General features: G+C 43.0%; 1 long non-coding RNA gene across 1 annotated transcript; it reads right to left on the minus strand.

Annotated features, from left to right (window-relative positions):
• Nucleotides 1-1,480: 1,480 nt before the first annotated feature.
• Nucleotides 1,481-17,927, minus strand: LOC138916371 (uncharacterized). Its single transcript, XR_011423578.1, has 3 exons — nucleotides 17,779-17,927; nucleotides 13,387-13,536; nucleotides 1,481-2,245 (listed from the first exon to the last, which is right to left on the minus strand). It is a non-coding gene; the product is annotated as an uncharacterized lncRNA (long non-coding RNA).
• Nucleotides 17,928-18,197: the final 270 nt, after the last annotated feature.

Below are 18,197 nucleotides of genomic sequence, written 5' to 3' on the forward strand. Positions count from 1 at the left end.
GTCACCCTCTTCCGAGTCATTCTTTGCTGTCACTGCTGCCGCTGTAGGGGGCTTCCAGTCCTTTCCAACCACCCCTCCTCTCTAGACCTTGACTGAAAAGGCCTCTGGTCAGCGGGAGGGAGACAGTCTAAGGAGCTCTCCTTGGCTGGTCATTGTTGGACTCTCATTCTTTGTAGATGCCACCAAGGTGTGTGGGGCCACCTGCGGGGCTGGCCAAACTCAAGTCTGAATAGAAGTCAGGGACACTTGATGGAAACTAACAAGCACATTCTGGAAAACAACTTGCTGAATTGACCTCTAGCTCCGAAAACCTTGATGACTTTTCTCTGAATTGTGCTCTGTCTAAATGGAGGTATTTGGAAATTCCCAGCTGTGGATGTTTTGTTGTTGTCATGTGGCTTCACCGTGTTTATCATCAAACTGGCCTTTTTCTCTCACTGCAATTTTTAGACCCTGGGCTGGCACCCACTGCAGAAAGGGCCCCATGGTGGTCCTTTTGGCTCTGCGGACACACCTGAGCACAACGAGGCAGGGATGTCTGCCGGCAATGTCCCCTGAAGCTAGTTCAAAACCTGTGTTCTTTTCGTTTCAGACCACCATTTCTTGCCAACAGGTTCCCACAGAGGACAAGTGGATGGGACCTGACACTGGCGGACGTCACAAACGGAACCCACAAGGCAGCCTAATGTTTAGTCAACACTCTGAAAATGCTGTGGAAAGACTGGAAAGACGACACAGGCAAGTGACAACCGTCACCTCAAACAGAACCCTGATTCCTCTGGTTCCACAACCTTCGCCCTCCTTCCCTGTTCCTCTCACCAGAGCCCAAAGAATTTGAGGGAGAAAAGCATGGATCATTTACCACTGCCGCCTCCTGCTTCTTCCCCGCTCCCTCTCCTAGCTGTCTCAGTCTCTCTCAAGCCGATTTTCCCAGCGTTATTGCGAGCAACCTTCTTTGCTCCCCAATTTCCTCTTCCCCCTGCTGTGGCTGCACTTTCAGAGCCTTCCCCCAAAACTTTCCTCTGGAGGAATCGACCCTCCTATCATCACCCTCCCCGTGGCCTGAAGACACCGCTTTCATAATAGAGCGTTTCACAGCAGCAAAGTGGTTGTCGATAAACCCTTCGGGTCAAGCAGAGTCAAAGGAAACCCGTGCTAGTCACTGAGCACGGAAGGGTTTGTGTCAAACTCAAGCGCAAACTCAACTCTCAGAAAAGGTTATTATTACTCTTATGAAGTATTCCTGTATTTCCTGTTCAACGTCGTATTATCAGTCTATGTAAGCATCTGCTTGCGGGTTCAACTTCGATACCATGCTGTTGACTCCAATTTTACAAATGTGTAAGAAGTGAGTAAATTAAGTGGTATGAACCCTGCCGGGGCTCTGACCTTGCCGGCCCTGTGTGCAGGCCAGGACTGCTGTACAGCATAATGATTACATTACAATCTTGTGATATTATTCAAAATGACTTCAGATAAGTGAATGATAAACTGGGGGTTATGCCGCCTTTATTACAGAGCTGATAGGTAGCTAATGAGTGTCCAAGTATATGTCGTTACATCAATTACGAAGCTGAGTTTGATGTGAATTCCCAGCGAGGCTGGTTTTGAGCATCATCTGGTGTAAGGCCATAGGCTGAGCTCTGAATTCTGAAAACAACAGGCCTTTTAGCTCTCGTAATTTCTGTAAATTACTAATAGATATCTTTAAAGGCCTGGGGAATATGCTTTAATCCACCAACAGACTTTCTTCGTGGTAAATGATCAACACTTTTCTCTTTCAAAGACTTTTTTTCCATCCTCTGTATTCTACACCCACTTAGCAAGAAGGGTTTCTTATTCCTTAAGCTTGTGTGTGAAGAATAATAAAGACTAGGAAATGACTGGTCAGTTACAGAAGGGAGAGGAGGCATTAAAAAGCCAAATTCAGAATTCTCCGAGGCAAGTTGAGAGCCAGAAATCCTGTCATCAAGGGCAGGACCAGGGCTTCCTGGTTCTGCATTCTCAGAGAGGGCACAGGTGGGCACGGAGGAGGTTTTCCGTCAATATCTGCTTGATGAATGACAGAATAACATCATCATGAAAATGATGCTTCCAATGGCAGAATTGCTGCCTGAGAAACTCACGCCGAGTCAGGGAGATTGCAGTGCTGGAGAGCCGAGCTGGGTTTGAATCCAGCTTGTCCACTTACTAGCTCATATCCTGAAGCAAGTTACTTAAGCTCTTTGACGCTCAATTTCTTTATCTGTAACATGAGAAAGACAATAGCCATTTACATTGAGATGCTGAGACAGTTTGCCAATAATTTCTACCATTTATGGTGCTTGATTAGCATCTGGCAACTGAGTTATTGTTATTAGTGTCGTTATGGTCTATGGCAAGATTTGCGACAGTTCTACCCTTGAAGTGTTTACCTAGGAGGCCGTAATAAGCATCAGGCCTGGGAAAATTATACCTCTTATTCAAAGCTCCCACTGTCGGATGTTCTTAGTAGATAACTCGTCGAATTCCAGGAATAACTGTGGCTTCCTTTCACATTATAAGATGGTGTCATATGTGACAACGTGGTCGGCAAGCGCTGCTCCCCTGCAGATGCCGGGTGATGCCTGCCTGGGAAGGTTGTCCTTAGCAGCTGCACCTGGGAGTGGTGCAAGGGGAGGAGCCCTGGCGTCATGCGCTCTCCCTAGCAATGTCACCAAGCGGCCTTGTGACCCTAAGCAAGTTTTTTAACTGTTCTGAGACTCTAAAGAGTAGAGCATCGGGGAGGGGGTAGATAACCTCTGAAGTCTGTTTCAGCTCCGTGAGTTCTAAAATATTGAAACATACATTTGTACGTTGACTGGCTCTTCAACATTATACATGTGACTTTTAGAACCACACATTTATTGCCAAAGGATCCAAAAAAGGACCAGAAAGTGAATGGCTTCTGAATCGACAGGAGAAATGAAGAAGGCCGGGAGCATTGAAGACTGGAAGGGGCGAAGTGCTCAGTCACAGGGTAGAGCTCCTTTTTGAAAAGACAAATAAAATGGGGACCTTAGAAAGGTTTTGATTGGAGTTGAGAAACCAAGCCAGGTGGGAGAAGAGACTCAACCACATTACCTTCAAGGGAAGGAGGAGGAAAAAGGAACGAAGGGAATTTGTCACGTCCAAAGATGGCAGTGACATGAAGAATGAGAGTAAAAGGTGAGATTTTGGTTCAGGACGTGCAGTGCGCTCTCTGTGCAGCTGAGGGACGTCCCCGCCTCAGCCTGTCACCACTACCTGAAAAACGGCAGCCCCTCTGCTACTTGTCTGTGCATCAAGTTGGAACAGACAGGGCTTGGATGACGTATTTTAACGACAACTTAGAGTTAGACATTTGTTGCATCTTTTTCATTTTATTAGGAAAAAACTTAAGACAATTCACAAATATATTGAACGTGGCCTCTTTGCTTGGAGGGACCAGCCAAGAGTGTTAATTAACAGCTGAGGGGCCAGGCACCAGCTTGGCACACACTCATCTCATCCTGGACACTGCTTTTGCTTGGGAAGGAAGGCAGAGGATGCTGGCTACCCCTGATGACGGCATATATGCTAGCAAGTCAGCCTGTGATTTTAAGAGTATTAATGATATTCCAGATGAATAGTCTAAAATATATCCTAAGTTTAATTAGTTTACCAAATACGTTTTTCGAATAACTTTTAAAACACTCAAACACAGTTTTGAGAACTCTAGAGATTCATTAATATTCAAGACATAAGATTATAAAAACAATAAACAATAGCTGTTGAGAAAGATTATGATTTTAAATGAAGCCAGAGGAGAAAATTAGATTCTAGAATAATCGGCATCATCGATGGGAGTCTAACTGGGTTTAACTATTACTGAAATGTCAGGCAGCCTCAAATGTGAAAATATTAAAATGCCGTGATTTCTTATGCTTGGCTCTTTCATGACTTAAATGCTCTTATTTGTTTAATTATGCTGTTAAAGGGAACCAAACAAGTAGTCGACCCACATACAGGTAAGAGTCAGCGAGGAAGGCAGTATTTGCATTTTATAAATATTGTGTCTCCTTCTAATCTGATTTTTACAAAGTCAGTATGCTAGAGCACATGGTGCAGTCCTTGGGATCAGAATTATGCTGTTTGGATTACACGGTGGGGTCCAGTTCCAGCTTTGGCCTCGGCCGGGCGTCCATCCTTGAGAGGGGCTTTCCTGATAGCTCCCCGCCGCAGGGAAGAGTTGGTGTGAGTTGATTTACGGGCTGAGGCTAAGCACAGATAATTGTATTCCCCAAAGATATTTTTCTCAAATTTTGATAAAGTCAAAACAGAAATTAAGCTGGAATTCTGCAGTTGATGGCATTTATAGTAGTTTTTACCAACACAAATGTTATGATATTTTAAAAATGAAGAAAATTGGCCTTTCTCCCAGAAAGGCAATGCTGGGAGAAATCAGCAGATTTCTTGAAGTAAACATATGCAAAAGAGCAACCACAGCAATCTCCCCTCTGAATCTCTCTCTCTCCCTGTCTGTCTGTCACACACACACACGCACACACACACAGTTCTCTGCAGAATGCTTAGCGATGAAGAAGGCACTCTCCCCTTTTTGAAATCCCTGAAGTTCAATTTAACAGAATTTCTTAAGTCAGAGCCAAAGCTGAGTTTGGAATCTACAAGTGCAAATTGGAAATATCCCCACTGAATGGTCACAAAGACCTACGCTTGCTGGTTTCTTTTCTAAGTGTGCCAAGGAGTGTGTGTGTGTGTGTGTGTGTGTGTGTGTGTGTGTGCTCACATGCGTGGATGCTGATTTTTGCATTTTTAGTAATTGCCAAACTGATTTTTCTGGATCTGGATGCTAAGTTCACATCGCCCTAAGGACTGTGAGAATCTGGGCTGTTAGACAAAACAATTTAAACGATTCAGGTTGAAAAAAAATGCTAGTAAAACCTTTCAGGTTGGGTTGTCTATTTGCCTGTTTATAAAGACCAAGCAAATCATATTCATTCATTCATTCCCTCATTCATTCATCCGTTCATTCCCTTATTCATTCATTCATCCCTCATTCATTCATCATTCAACAATTCGTCACGGGGCTTGCTATATGCCAGGCTGTGTCCCAGGGTTGAAGAGGGAACTGTGCATGGGCCTGCTTTCTGGGCACTCACCACTGAGTGAGGGATGAATCCAGAAGTCAGACTGTGCGCACCCGGGGAAGAGAGTGCTGGATACAGGAGGCATACAGGAAGGAATGCTACATAGAATCTGCCATGGAAGGCTTCCTGGAAGAAGTGGCATTTGAGCCAAGAGCTGAAACTAGGTCAAGAAAGGGGAGCCACACTCCTGGACAGGGAAACAAATCTGCAGCTGTCCAAGGGTGTGAGGGCCAGGGCCCTGCACAGAAAGCAGGCCAGGGTGACCACGGGAACATGTCTCGTGAGGGGGCCCAGGAGTGTACAGGCAGAGCGTACAGGGCCCTGTGGGGTGCAAGCAACTAGGTTTAAATGGAAACAGCCAAGACTCAATGAACATTCGTGTGTAGGAGACACCAGGTGGGAGTTATGTCACCGTGGGCTCCACCCAACATCAGTGTCATTTCAGCCACCTCTCCAGACACACAGCGCAAAGCAACATTACCAATGGACCTCAACTGATGTCACAGTAATGATGTTTTAGAACATACTTTGAAATGCAGGATGTTCAGTGTGAAGGAGCATCTCCGACTTTGTTTTCCCTTTAAGTGATAATAAAAGTATTTGTTGTCACATGGAGACAGACCACTTTTTGAGTAATACGTTGTTTAGAAACAATAAAATCTGTCTGAAACTTTGGTCCTTAACACTGGATAGTTTATACAGCACCGGGGAACCTTTGAGCGATCCATTGTGACAAACAAAATCCAGAAGGAGAACGGCGGGCCCCTCTGAGCAGTCCCACTGCCTCTGTAACCAGCTGATTCCCAGCCTTCCATCCCGCCGATTGCCATAAATAGGCATTACGCGTGAGGACAATGTGGGAAATGGAGTCTTGGGAAAATAATGTTTGAATATTTGTTTCTGCATTTACATGCTCCATTGATGAATGAAATAGTAAATATTGAAAGCCCAAAACTCTTTTCATTTCTCCTTCAAAGACCCACTCCGAGCCTATCTGGTCGACATGGCATCGTGGCTACCCAAGTCATTAATCACTCTTTGTTTGGGCTGGGTTTTATTGTTCAGAATTGTCCAACTCCTGCTCCGGATGGGAGAGCACCGAGGCACCGAGTCCTTTGTTCAATATGCTAGTCCCGCGGCCACACCTGGGGTCGGGGCTGGCGCGCAGGGCAGCAGCATCTTAACTTCGTTGTGCATCTGAGCCCGACTCAGAAGTCATGTATAGCTTTCGAATAGGAAAGGTGAAAGCGTAAACAGATTGTAATTTTGTGGCTTGACAAGCACCCAGTGGCAATTTTCCAGGTGTTACTACACGAGTGATCTTCTCTTAAAAGCTTTGTCCTAATTAATTTTAAAACACATATTGAACAACTAACATTTTATTGGTGATTTTTTGAGGATTTCTTTATGTACTGAACAGAGGACAAGATCGTTAGGATTATGTGAAGTGTAGAAATAAAAGAATTACCAGAAGCACTTGGTTTTTGCAATTTAATTCACAGCTTGGAATTATATAGTTAAACTTGGGTCCTCGGAGGCCCTAAAATACAATCCATCATTAGGAAATATTTAGGAACATTATTGGAGAACTGTGATAATGTATGGCTACATAGCTATGGTAATGCGATTTAGGAGTAAAAAAATAATAGCTTTCACCCCAAAATCATATAATGTAAAATATCTTCTGTCAACGTATGATTTGTAGGTGGCATCCTGCACGTGTATACATGTATCGGCAGTTCTTTATAAGATGCATACATTTTTATTTTGTTTACCAGTATGTAAGGTACTAAAAAGGGTTTTATTGGAAGCACACACTCCAGATTTACAATATTATATTCGAGTGTATACATTTTCTAGCAACAACAACAAAAAAGGCTCCACTGTATCCACACCAGTGACAAATCTGCCAGGAAGTGACTAGTCGATACGCCTTTTTATTACCGCAGCTGCCTTGTTTTTTCTACTCAAAATAAAAGAAAATCACAGAATCCTTAAAATAATAGCTGGCAGCAGGTAGTTACTGGGAAATGCATGTCCCCGACTCTGCACTTTGTAGCATCCATCCGGATGGCAGATGAGAGGCTGGGATCTGCAGGTCGGTGACAAATACACGGGTAATAGCATTCAGCTCGCCTAACTGTAAAAGTGAATTCACCAGTCCTCTTTGTTTGATTGTAGACCTGACATGTTGGATGAGAGGGGCCCTTGGATTGTCTGCCAAAACAGCAGCACAAATAAACGCCACACACCAGGTTGCTTGATGTTGAATTACAAACACCGCGCCCATCATTGATTCAAATTGAGCTGATATGTAAAGCCCTTAGATGAAGGGAGATCTCGCAGCCCAACGGCACCCGGCGGGGTGGGGCAGGCAGGAACAAAGTGCCTCTGGGAAGCCCTGGTACCCAGGCTGCTCTTTTACCTTGGGCGAGATGGGCGCCGGGGCTCTGCAGACGGGACGGCAATATTTAACATTCATTGGTTTTCTTCTAAAAGTTCTCTGATTGTCTAACGTGACAGCTCTGGCACCGGAGTCACTGCAACTAAAATTACCTCCTGTAGCATTGCTTGATTTAAGCGAGAGGCAGCTTACAGGGGTAAAAGAGGCAAGTATGTGCAGCCTTTGGTGTGCCTTTTTCTCTACATATTCCCTTCGCATTCAGACAGCCCCGACTTAGAAGAAGGCAATAGTGAGGAGAGCATGATATTTATTGGCTGTGTTTATTTAAGGTTCAAAAATAGATGTACAGTGGAGCTTATTACATTTCTGCCCCTGACAAAGCAAATCCCGGCGAGTAATTGCAGGCTCTCTTGCATCTGGGCTTATCTTGTTTTATAGGATACATAGTCTACTCGGAAAATAATTAAAAAAAAATTATTTCTTAAAACAATTCTTGATATTTCTCAAAAGTCTTTTGTGACTTTTTGAAATTTTGTGCCAAGCCATGATTCTTACCACCCCATTCCAGAATGGCTAAGCTAAAATTTCATTTTCTGCACTTGTGCACAGGTGTGAAATTTGTAGGGGAGACGAGTTACAGCAGGCTCGTCCGTTAACCGAAGCTGTTCCAGGACTGGGTGGAATCTTCCGGGCACCGCGGCACCTGCTGTGGTCTGATGGCCGTCGCTGCGCTCTGTGCCTTCGCCCTGTGCTCCCATCCACAGCATGTCCCAAACTGCCTACAGTCCCGAGTCTGAAAGACCTGAAATTCAGTGGCTTAAACGATACTTAGTTTTAGGATGGAATGCCACGCCGGACTGACTGGCCCGTAGCACTCAGAGAAAGATTATTGATAACAGCTTTGTCTCATGGGTGCTCAGCTGTAAAAATAACCTGCACATTTAAAATATGCTGTATGTTTAAAATACACATTTTCTGTTTTTAGCCTGTGATTTAAATGACTTCCCGATAAAAACAGTTTTAAACGATTATGGAACACTCTGTGTGGATCTGAATTCCTTAAAAAGTGCTGTGAAAGGCTGTGGATTGTGATTTCCAGATCACAATGATTCCCACCAACGTGCCCGGGATTCCGACTTTTTGACAAGAGCACAAGTAACGTTTATATGTGAGCTTCTAGCATCTGTAAACATTTAACAATTTCTCAGCACGCTTAATGGTGTGTCACGTTATTTCTAGCCGAGTGGAGTCTTTCAGTGTCCCTGTGACATCCTTATTTAGCAAACAGACTCTTCAGTAAGAGAACTAAATTTAGTTCTTTGCAAGGAGGTTATAAATACTAATTTTTCTGTTGCCAATATTGATGATTAAATCACCCTAATTTGCATTGTCTGAGCTAATCATGGGATGATTTATTTATCTGCTATGTTTACATGAAGTAGATAGCAACAATTAAGTTTATTTTCACTGTAGTTATTAGAAATACAGTAAATGGTAATATATGCCAGAAGCAAATAAACGTATTAGCAGGAAATGTTTAAATGATCTGAGTAACCCGACGAGCCAGCATAGCAGGTGGTGATATCCTGTTTTTAAATTACATTTCGGCAAGCGAACATCATAAATCCCCTCGTGTTATACATTTCGCTGGTAGCGACTTCTACCCACATTATTCAGTTTGACCTCATTCCTGCTAATCACCATCCCGGTTTTAATAGCTGCCACAGTGAGTGAAACAGTTAATGCAGTATTTCTTGCCGAAAGAGTGCCTGTCAGGCTATTGATGACAAATTAAAATTAATAAAGAAGATCTGTGTTGAATTTGAGCGAATGGAATAACTATGGTATCCACGTGACGGCCGAGGCCTCTGGGGCGCTCTGTGAAGAATAATGTTTTTGGTGTACGTGCATTGTCTTGAAAGGCACGCTAAAACTGCCAAATCTCTGCCTTCGCCTGGAAGACTTCCTGAAATAGGAGCTGTATTCTTTTAGCCCTCATCACATGTAATTTATCCCTCAGAGAGTTATTTCCCGTTCTGTACACCTTAGCTCTGTGCTGTAATAAGAGTATGTTTCTGAGGTTCTACAGTTTTATTTACCTCAGTAAGAACTTTACAGGAGCAATCACATACACACAGGAGTCCAGAAAGCACTGCAAATAAGGAAAAGTTCAATACTGCATTTCTGCTGAATATATCTGCCTCCATTTCAAGGGGGCCCAGCCGTTCAGTTAAAGAGCCCACACCGCTGCTTGTTCACAGAGCACTTAGCATTTTGGGGTCATTCTTTCCTTTCTTACGGAAAATGAGGTCTAATCACAGCACATTTATCTTTTCAGTGGTTCCAAAATGAGAAAGCAAAACTCTCCAGAAGATTAGACTAAATATACTAAATAAATACGTTCCCATAGCTTGTGTATGTTTCATGGCTACTTATAAATAGCATATTCATTAAAAGAAAAAAAAGATTCTGCTGGGAGAGTGGGAGCTGAGGGGAAGGCCACGCACCGCCCGGGACTGCTGTGGGAGGCCACTCTGAGGCGGTGAATTAAATGAATATGGCAAGGGGGGTTACGCAGCCCTGCTAAGACAGATGCCGCATCCCAGAATCAGCAGACATAATTTTTTTTTTTTAAAAGATTTTATTTTTTCCTTTTTCTCCCCAAAGCCCCCCGGTACATAGTTGTGTATTCTTCGTTGTGGGTTCTTCTAGTTGTGGCATGTGGGACGCTGCCTCAGCGTGGTCTGATGAGCAGTGCCATGTCCGCGCCCAGGATTCGAACCAACGAAACACTGGGCCGCCTGCGGCGGAGCGCGTCAACTTAACCACTCGGCCACGGGGCCAGCCCCTCAGCAGACATAATTTTGACTGTACCCAGGAGACACACCACAGAGCCTGAGTTCTCTTCTGCAAAAGAGGCAGGTCATGGTCGTCAACCTGGAAGTCATGGGTGGGTCGGCTTTGTCAGTGCTAAGCCTCTGGCTGCCCTGGAGAGAGGAAGCAGAACAAAACTGCTGCTCCTGGACTCCTGGAAATCTAGGGGAACCCCAGGGCCATCACCAGAGTCCGTGATGAAAGGAGGCACCACATAGCACCAACCTGAGCTCCAGGCTCCAATGGCTGCCAATGGCTGTGTGACTTGAGGTCTGTCCCTTCCTTGGTGGATCTTAGATTTCTCATGCGTGTCCTATCTCTGTAACCTATAGGAATAAAGAATAGTGGGGAGCGGTCTTGTCTTGGGCTTCGGGGTCTTAGGATGACTAGCTCTCTACCTTGGAGACCACTAGGTGGGAGCTGCTTTCTTGCCATGTTCCTGCAGGCCCTTCCCAGGCCTGAATCCTTGCAGCCCATCTCCCCTCCCACTCTCCCTAACTATGGGGCTGCCTGGCTCAGTCTCCTGGACCACCAACCCCCGGACCTGAAGGTCTGCGTAGCCCCTTCTCACTGGGCACTGTGCGTCAGGGTGCACACCACTGCTTCTCTGAACTGGAAGCCTTTTAGGTAGAGACCATCTGAGAGGTAACCATTCATTAGACTTGGACGTTAGCCTAAGGTGGATGGACTTGCTCTCTCTTCCGAGAGCAGTATGGGGCCCCACCTTGCCTCAGCATGGCTTCAGATCCTGAGTCTAATTCAACAAGGTTTTTTAGACTTGGAATGTATCAACAAGGACAAAGAGAATCTGGAATGTAGGTATTCAAGTAATAGTCTCTTACAAGATTTCTAAGTCTTTGTCTCACTCCTATAAAAGGTCTTATACGGGCTTTATCAGAAACTGACATTACATATTATGACCTATTGCAACCTAAAAACCTTCTGTGTTTTTTTTTTTATGTTTAAAACATAGAAAACATCATTTATTTCTCAATTCAGCGCACTTCTGGATGTATAATTAGTTGCTGGGAAATAAATAATATTACGTTTAGTTTTGGATTAGCATTGGATAAATGGTAACAAGAGATATATCCTTCTTTTCTTTAGAGTGTCTGTACATGACAGTTCTTTTTTTAAATTTATTTTATTATTTTATTTATTTTATTGCAGTAACATTGGATTATAACATTATATAGCTTTCAGATGTAAATCATAATATATTTCGAATTCTGTGTAGATTACATCATGTTTACCACCCAAAAACTAATTGTAGCCCATCCCCTCGCATGTGAGCCTCATCACTCCCTTTGCCCCCGTGGTAATCAATACAATCTCCAATGCTATGTGTTTATTTGTCGTTGTTTTTATCTTCTACTTATGAATGAGATCATATGGTATTTGACCTTCTCCCTCTGACTTAGTTCACTTAGCATAATACCCTTAAGATCCATCCATGTTGTCACAAATGGCCGGATTCCATCATTTCTTACGGCTGAGTAGTATTCCTTTGTGTATATATACCACATCTTCTTCATCCATTCGTCCCTTGATGGGCACCTAGGTTGCTTCCAAGTCTTGGCTATTGTGAATAACGCTGCAGTGAACATAGGGGTGCGTGCATCTTTATGCTTTTGTGTTTTCAACTTCTTTGGATCTGCGTTTTGCCCAAAGGTTCAGTGATATTGCAGTATGTTCTGTGCACAGTGGTTGTGTATTCCCTGTTGAATAAAGGGCTATCGATTTAACAGGTGTGCAAATGATGCTGTGCATTCATCTCAGCCCTGAGAAGTGGAATTGTTTTAATATAGGATTAAGAGGCTTGACGTCTTGACTAATTGAGAGGAGGCCCTTTGCAATTCATAGGGTTGACATATACTAGTCAAATTGCTCTGTCTCTGAGTTGTAAAATAAAAATACAGAAAATGAGGAATTAATTCAATTAAACATTTTCCCACCCACATTTTACCTTTCCTGACTGCTCTGGGGAATAATTTATGAAATGTATATCACCAGAAGACTTATTTTTGCCATTATTTTTAACTTAATGAGTGTACCTTGCACATCAGAGAGAAAGAACAAAGGTTAAATTTTACATTAACAGCACATTGCAACATGGTATGCAAATATCTATATGCAAATATAAAGCCCCTGGAAGATAAATGTGTTATATTTTTAACCAGTTAACTATGACTGTGAAGTATTGTGTGAGATATTCAGTGGTTTCATTTTTATATCTTTCTTGTAAATAATGCATAAAGTATGTAGATGGTGTCAAAATATGATTAAGCTATTAGCTTTATAGTTTTCATAGTTAAGAATGTGTTCAGCATGGAGCCCCTAATAACTCATTTCTAAAGGCAGCGACCATTATGAAATATTTCTTGTTCAAGTGAACGTTATCATGTGACATAATGATTTTGCTTAAAACCAAGTTAAATGAGGAGTAAAATTAAACAATATTGCATGAATTGTGTTTGACTAATTTTGTGTCACATTATATTAGCCAAGCTTTCAGAATATGTGTTAATGACAAATAGTGTAAGCCCCAACATACTTTATATGTCTGTACAACCACCCTTAAGTCATTAGCTTTTTAAAGGTTCATTTTGTTTGCAGTTTTTGTAGCCAGTGGCTTTTCCTGATTACTTTTGCCCATAAAAGTAGACACAATTCGGAAATAAATTTTACATACATCGTGGGGACTTAATTTCAGGCACAGGGGCATGATTTTTATAAGAAAGGCAAATCACTTGAAAACTCGAGACATTCCGTTTGATGAGTGCTGTTTCTAAATTAGACACCATAATGACTTAAGATACCAGCAACAGCCTCAAAAGAACAATCCTGTTGCGTGGTGGTAGACCGCTCCAAGTAAAACTTGATGAGAAGACAAGCGATCATCGACGTTGTAACCCATTGCATCTAAGGCTAACCTTGTCCTTAAGACCTTGCTGGGCTGACCTCTTTGTGTCTGATGTCCGAGGTGGCCCGGATTTATCCTTTGTACGTCATCTGTGGTTCGGCCTGCAGGCTGGCTCTCATCTTAGTGGAGAGCTGGGGGATGGTGTTGCCGTGGCGAGTCTGACAGAGCAGCAGTGGGGCCCAGAGTCACTAGCAGAGCAAGAAGAAGTGTCTTAATGTTTACACTCACTGCCTGGGAGGAGAGCTTGACCTTTACCCAGAGCAGGGGCGACCTCCGTGCAGTCATAACTATGATCTTTGCTGATCATATAAAGGGATTTAAAGCGTTGGGAAACATCATGTATGGAGTAATAAAACCGACCAAGTATGAAACAAACATCATGTAGGTATCGATGCTATTTTCCAAAATGTTTGCCGTCTCCTGGAACTTTCACTAAGAGCAGGGGCTCCGAAGGTGAGAGCAGGTCCTCTAAGCAGTGTATACTAATGGAGACGTTGGAACTCAGCGCCTTCTGTGTGCGTGTGCCCATGTGTGTGGTGCGTGGGGAGTGGGGAGCAGATCAGGCACCCGACCCTCTGTGACCTGACGAAAGTCCAAGAGATGCCAGCAGAGTCCAGCAAGCTTGTGCTGCCCTTCTCCATGGAATTCTTCCCTGCGCCTCCACAGTACATCTAAATATTTAAAGGGGGCAGGTGGGAAGAGCAACATCTTTAGTTACTAGCAAAACACTATTATGTTTTAGGCATTTATTTTTTCTTTTTGCTGAATTTAATCAAATGAAGTGCTATTAGGCATTAATGGCAATGGAACCACAGTTGGACACTGGCGTTAGGAAGTGGGTGATGGCCTGCACCAAGGGTGGCCCCTTGGGCACAGGAGTGCCTGTGACCTTCAGCATCAAGGAATAGGAAGTGGGCTGAGGACCTGGTATAGTAACTGCACAGACTATTTGAAGAGGAGGAGAAAGACCCACATTTACAGAAGCGCTGTTAGGATGACGACTGAATACTTTTACATCAGCAATCAATACACATGCTCATGATTTGGTGTCATGTGCACAGAAAGAAGATTCTAGAACTTTGTAAAGGCTGCGATGACTACAATTTAAAAACATCTGCACCTCTCCACATATCGATACTATGGAAGGAACTGCTACAACTGGTGAACAGCCCTTACCCAAAGGTTAGTGCATCATCAGTGATTTCTGTTTTCTTCTTTATACTTTTTTGAATTCTCCAAATTTCTTCAATGAACATTAAACTTTAATTTTGTTTTTATCTATGATTTATTCTTTTTTAAAATTTGAGATAAATATAACAGAGAAAGAAAATATCCCATCATCCCAGCATCCAGATAACCTCTGTTGACATGAAAGAAGATAAATTTTAAAAACAATATATATACATGATTAGAAATTTTAAACAAAATGCAACATGGAAGCTTTGCTCTTCCCATTGCTCTCCTAAAAACATAATTGATACTAATGGTGTCAATACCTGTAAAAAGATGGTTGTATATATACCAGTGTGTATGTGTATAATTTATACATAATGGATCACATTAAATAAACCAGTTTGCATTTGCTTTTTTCATGTAATAGATCTTGGATATCTTTCCATGTCAACATAACTGTATCTAGCTCCCTCTGAATACGTTTATATCAGTATTCAATACACATGCTCAGGATCTGGTGTTGTGTGCACAGAAAGAAGATCCTAGAACTTCGTAAAAGGCTGCATGCATTATTATCTTTTTAACTATCTTTAGATTCAGAAAAAAATTCTCTACCTCATGTCAATTTTATAATTGTGAATAAAAACTAAACATTGTGACCTGTATTGAAGAGCCCGTGGGTGTAGTGGATTTCAATTCTTTGGGTGTGTGAGTAATTCTTTTGAGTGCTGGTAGAGGGATCATAATTGCTCCCACTTCCTGTTGGGGGGTCTCAGGGCCCTCTGTCCCTCTGTGCACAGGTGCTCAGGATTCAGGGGCAAAGTGCAGCAGTGCACCACAAAGCAGAGGCACACATGCCACTCGGCTCCTCATACGCTACGGGTGACCTTGGGCATGTCACTTTACTTCCCGAGGCCTCTGGGGTCTCAGAGGGAAAAAGAGGACCTCAGGTATGATCGTTGAGTGCCTGGGATTCTAAATCTCTTCTGCTGCCAATTATCTGGTGACTAACCCACTGGGCTGCCAGTGTTCCCTTGAGAATACTCGAATTGCCACAGAATTGACTTGACGCAGAAGCCTCTCACTCCTGTCCTATTTGAGTGATTGTTTTTAACTAAATAAGAATCAGACGTCTTCACTTGTAAAGCATTGAACCACACGAAGCAAGAGGGAACCGTCACCCCTGTACCCCCCTCCCTGGAGGAAACTGCTGTGAACAGCTTGACACTGCCTTTCAGACATTTTCTAGCCTAACCAGTGCACACCCATCTATGCACACATATGTGTATGTGCTTCTTTTTGCACAAATGGAGTTCCCTTTTAAGCTTGCTTGTGGCTGTTTCCACTCTGTGAGCTCACACAGGCGTCCTCCTTCTTTTTCGTGGCTGCAGAGTAGTCCATCGGATGGTGCACATTTAGGTGGTTTCTGATCTCTCACCATCGCAAACAACACCGAGACTAATATCTGCATAGTTCACGGACATGTGAGTATTTGTAAGACTGTTTCCGTGGGCTAAAGCGAATTGCACGGTCAGAGGATAACCACGCTTAGCATTTTATGGGATGCTGCCAAAACATCTTCCAATGTGGTTTCCAATAAGCATCCAGACAACAGTAATTGTGATTTCTAGATCCCCTAAACCTCTTTCAACATTGGCTTTTATCAACCCTTTAAACCTTTGCCAATATGATACGTGAAGACAAGCTTCCTGGTTGACCTGTGAATTCTCCTGAGACTCCTCTTCTGCCTCTTTACTCCCTGTGGGGTTTTGGTTTCCGGTTCGTCTTGCTTCACTCTCTGATCCGGGGTCTCTTCACTCTCCATGACATCAGCTCTCACCTCTGTGCCCTGACCCTGAGTCCATGCTGGGCCCTGCTCTCACTCATGGCTCTGACCTTCCCTTCTGGATGTCCCACCACCCTGAGTGTCTACCTCACAGGCCACATGTCCCAAAATGGACCTGTCATCTGCCTGTCTAATCGTGCTGTGTGGACATTGGCACTCAGTAAATATTTGTTGAACGACTGCATGAATAAATGCAAGGATATCAGGACAAGGAAGAGACAAGGTTTACATTTTCCTACTCTTTTTGACCAATCCTGTATTATATCCAGTAAAATGTAACAAGAAAGACATTTTTCTGCTTCCTTTTTCTTTTACAGAACAAAATTGACTTTGCATAACACACCATTATTTATTTAACCAGTCCTCATTTTTAAAAACTTCCTCATGTTAATTTTATATTTAGGAAAAAACCCAAACAATAAGCATAATTTAAAAAGACTGCGTGCCCTGCACGCAGCTCCCCTTCCTGTGTGTGGGAGGCGGGGGCGCAGCTGCTCCCGGGGCACCGTCTGCGAGGCTCGAACCGCCTCTTCCTCTGCAGGATTTCCCAAATTTGAGAAAAAGCTTGTAGAATTTGGGTAAGATATATTTCATCTTAGAAAAGTGCAGAAACACATGAAAAAAGACTGGAACCGTGATACTGTTTGATCCAGAAATTTATCTTAAAAATTAATCAGACTAATTTGTAAAGTGAAAGAATGCTTGGTAAAAATTGAAGGCCAGGAGTAGAGAGCTAGTTCATTAAATTATGACACAGCCACAGAGCGGAACATGTGCCGTCATTAAAAATAACACACGTGTATGTATGTACGTATGCATATATACATTGTTACTGTATAAATATATGTATACAAATATAGACATTTTGATGTAAGAAATGTTCACGGTATACTGTGCAATAAAAAACAAGTTGTAAAATGTTATGTAGAGTATGACTTATTTATCTAAAATATATATTAATATGTATACGTATATGCACATAAAGTCTAGAGAGATATACACCAAAATGTTAAGTATGTTTACCTTTTAGCATTTTTAAGTCTAGATTTTATAGTATTTCTATAAAGACAATATATTAATTGTGTAAACAATAAGATAAAGATTTAAATTAAAAATATTTCAAAAATGCAATTTCAGTATCAGCCAGCCCTTGAGTGCGCTGGCTGACTGAAGGACAGGCTCTCCTTGTGACAAATAAGGTCAAGCCTCTCCCAGTTCCAAAGGTAAGCAAAAGGAAACCACTACGAAGCAAAATTCTTCCCTCAGTCTTGTGTTCCCCTCAAGTGAGTGCACTGTTTTATGCCTTCCCTTTATAATAAGCCTCTTAACAGACCACACGTACTGTCTACACTTCCTCCGTTCCGTGTGTGAGCGGCCCCATCACAAACTTGATTCCACCCTCCTCACTTGCCTCCTCTGACGGTGCTCCTGCCAGCTTCTGCAGAGGCCTCCAGGCTGCCTGTCCAAAGCCCTGTCCGCAGCCCTGTGCTCCTTGGTGCTCTTGGCCTTGGTGACTGCCGCTCGCCTCTGGTCTCCTCCTCCCCTGGTGTGGCTCCTGTTATGGGTTGAATTGTGACCCTCCAAAAGCTCCATTGAAGTCCGAACCCCTGACCTACGAATGTGACCTTATTTGGAAACAGGATCTTTGCAGATGTACTGAGATAAGATGAGGTCATAATGAATTAGGGTGGGTCCTGATCCAATGTGACAGATGTCCTCTTCCCTTAAAAGAAGAGGAGAGACAAAGACACAGACACGCACAGAGGGAAGACAGCCACATATAGATGGAGGCAGAGTTTGGAGTCATGCTGCCGCAAGTCAGGAATGCCA

This window comes from Equus caballus, chromosome 1 (assembly GCF_041296265.1).
Source record: "Equus caballus isolate H_3958 breed thoroughbred chromosome 1, TB-T2T, whole genome shotgun sequence".
Lineage (NCBI taxonomy): Eukaryota > Metazoa > Chordata > Mammalia > Perissodactyla > Equidae > Equus > Equus caballus.